The following is a 3848-nucleotide window of genomic DNA, read 5'->3' as shown; positions in this document are numbered from 1 at the left end:
ACCGGTGGGAGTACATGGAATAGAAGGAGCCGTTGAGTCTGGTGAGTGTACAAAAAATACATGTTACATGGGTGGACTACAGTGCCCAGCAGCATGGGGTGGGTGGCCATGAGTCCTAGCAGGGCACAACTAAAAGTGGTTTGTTGCAAGTGGGACCCACAAAGGGTGGATGGTGGAGGGTAGGAGGCTGCTCTCATCCCATATGCCCCAAGGCCTCACCCAGGCACCATGCCCAATGTACAGGGATAGGGAAATATCACACAAGATAGTAGACCACAGCTCGTAAACAATATCATGTTGTGGACACACCTTCCAGAGATACAATATTTTGTGACACTGTAAGGCAGTGTAGCAAGTGAGCAAGCACAAACAACCTGTCTCCATCCCTGTCTCCCCCTCCCTCTGTCGCCCTCTCCCTCTGTCGCCCTCCCTCCCTCTGTCGCCCTCTCCCACTGTTGCCCTCTCCCACTGTTGCCCTCTCCCTCTGTCGCCCTCTCCCTCTGTCGCCCTCTCCCACTGTCACCCTCTCCCACTGTCGCCCTCTCCCTCTGTCGCCCTCTCCCTCTGTCGCCCTCCCTCCCTCTGTCACCCTCTCCCACTGTCGCCCTCTCCCACTGTTGCCCTCTCCCTCTGTCGCCCTCTCCCACTGTCGCCCTCTCCCTCTGTCTCCCTCTCCCACTGTCGCCCTCTCCCACTGTCGCCCTCTCCCACTGTCGCCCTCTCCCACTGTCGCCCTCTCTCTCTGTCGCCCTCCCTCCCTCTGTCACCCTCTCCCACTGTCGCCCTCTCCCACTGTTGCCCTCTCCCTCTGTCGCCCTCCCTCCCTCTGTCACCTCACCGCATCTCCCTGGGCACACACACAGTTGCACCCAAGCACTGCACATGCCTTACAAATACCATAGAGCAGAATGTTTAGGGATGTCTCCTAATTACCAGCAGTCATCTACTAAGTGCCTGCAACACACACACCATTTCCAGGCAACACTGTACTGTGTCAGGACACACATGTCGGAAAGCTCTGTAGTACACAATGGCCACAGGTGTAGGCAGCACAAGTCCCTCCTGTGATCACTGCAATCACAAACACCAGGACAAGGTCACACACCCTGTGCATGAACACAAAACCACAATTATGCCAGCATGCCACATCAGGGGGCAGCCAAATCATGAACGATGGACGCTTGCAAATCACACACAAACTACTAGCATGGCCTATCCTACACCCGCCCTACAGAAACTCATCCCCTGGGGACAGGCTTTGGAGTGCAACACTGTCCCAATTGTCATGTACCACAACAAAACACTCACTCATATGAAAACGCATACTACTCATAATTGCACATTGCAGATGCTCAAGTCCATTGTGGCGCTCAAACAATGCACGTGCCCCATCTCATGAACGTTGTGGATGCACTGAAGTACCAACATGGACATGGGTATTGACAAGGTAATGCGTCTTACAGAAGTGCCAAGTTCAAAAGCCATGATCTATAAGTGTGTGTACAGGTCCAGGGGTGTTGGCATTGTTTGGCCATCACGGTACAGCAAAAGACATCCAAAGTAGTAGATGTCATGCAAATTAACGATGCTGTATCTCAACTCTGTGCATGCTTGACGCAGACATAAGGATTTACACCGTATCCTGGATGTTGCGTGAACATGACCAATGCTTTACATGTGTTGTGCCGGCAATACAAGACACAGCAATGGCTGTGTCAGTCATTGTCAAGAGAATGGAAGAATGAAAATACCCCAGAGTACATGTCAATTTACTACCACTACATACACAACAGAACAATGTCAACAATGTAAAGCTTGTGGAACTGTGATGCTCATAATGGATAACTAAACAAGATGTCACTTGATAGTGCCTTAACAGTGTCTGTCTCTCCCACACACAGGGGAACGTGTGGCGCCCCCCCCAACCAGGGGGGAGAAGGATCCCAGTCCCAGGCTCAGCAGGACCCAGACCCCACCGACAGCGACGCCACTCAACGCACTGTGGATGACCCCAACCAACCTGGCTCCTCTGGATCCCAAACCCCTGCACCAACTGTACCAGCTACATCTCAGCCAACCACCGGACCCATTCCCACCACATCCCAGCAGACAGGTCACAGCCCTGCCCATGATCCACAAGAGAGCCAGTCTGAAAATGAGGGACGCCCTTTGTCGGGCGCCCCTGAAGTTGCTGACGACCTCCACCCTGGCAGCACTTGGGGGGCCCGTCGATTGGATGTGCCCACAAGCGCAGGCCGTGTTCGTGTGGGTCAGGGTGGTGGGAGTAGCGGAAGGCGGAGGCGAGATTCTGGCCAGTCAGCTGCAGCACCCGGTATGCCTGAACTCGCTAACATCCTGGAGGCATACCGGCGGGACACCAGGGAGATAAGCCAGCTTGCGGAGGCCCTCAACCAGGTGAAAGAACAGCAGGCAAAGCAAATAGCCAGGCAAGACCTACATTATGGACGGGTGGAGGCAAGTCTGGCTCAGCTCTTGACGGTGCATTGGGAAATGAGCCAATCGCTACGTCAGATAGCTGCCAACATGCAGCACCCTCCCTATGTCACAAGGCCAGCAACATCACGGCAAAGTGTGACACCAGCCACAGGGAGGGAGGAGGAGGAGGAAGAGGAACTCTCTGACGTAGCATCCCATGCATTGTCCAGGCCTGCACCTGAGGGTCCCCCAAGGAAGGTGGGTCGTCCACGGCTAAGACGTTGAGGGGCAGTGGGCCATGCACATCTCCCAGGACACTGGACCTGGCATATTGCCCCTGGGTGCAACAGCATCCCCTATGAGACTCTCCCACATGGACTTGCTAGTCACAGTCTGCCCAATGATGCCAAGCACTGTGGCCTGGACTCTGTTGACTGAAACTGTAAGGCATCTCATCTCCGGCAGTGAACTTTGGATTCCACCCCTTTCTGTACAGCACCTATTCACGTTTCCTGCACAAGATCTCCCAATAAATATACTAATCCTCATACGCATGTGGTGAGTTATCTTTGAACCACAGCATAAAATGTATGAAATGCAAGGGTATCCAACAAACAGCAGCCAACCACACACTTGGATCAGAATCTGAGTGCGGACACACATCGGTCAGAAAATCCTAACAACTAGATACATGGATGGAAAGACATACCTGTGTGGGATAGTAAATGCTGGAGGGGGTTTGGATCCCAAAACTGCTATCACAGGCAGGCCCAGGAGAGTCACTTTGAGGTGTACAGATCAGTGTGACAAAACTAGTTGTCCACGTAGGGAGTACCTACAACTGTGTCCTCAGGTATGTGAACTATCATCTGCATGATGCAGTACTGTGGATGTGATGAATGGCGCACAGGACAAGAGTGGCAGGACAGACTGTGGGCAATGGGCTGTAGCACTCTACACAAGCACACCTGAATAGGTGACCTACCCCTATGTAGCTACAAGTACTATACTACTGTAATGGGAGCAACGCATACAGAACAACTACCCACATCTGACAAATACCTACACCAGAACGGGGAAATCACACCACACCCAAGAGACGTGGTCATGGTGTGTGTCCCCTGTGGCTACTTGACTGACAGTGACAGCTATGTTTTTGCTGCTGTGGCGTTGACAAGGTAACACTGTACAATATTGTGCCTATGGAAGGTGTGTGTGTGCTGTACACGGCACATGACCTGGTGGTACATAGACCCAATGTCATGTGAATCTGCCATAGTCGTGCCAGTATGTGTTGCACACACAGGCATAGCAGCTGCAATGGCTGAGTTTGAAGCATTGTGATAGCAGGAGGGTGAATGTCTGGTGTTGTCTGTGTGTAGGGTGGCAGGAGCATGCTCTATAAATGGATG

The sequence above is a fragment of the Lissotriton helveticus genome, chromosome 8, assembly GCF_964261635.1.
Source record: "Lissotriton helveticus chromosome 8, aLisHel1.1, whole genome shotgun sequence".
NCBI classification, from domain to species: domain Eukaryota; kingdom Metazoa; phylum Chordata; class Amphibia; order Caudata; family Salamandridae; genus Lissotriton; species Lissotriton helveticus.
Note: the sequence above shows the minus strand (reverse complement) of the source record.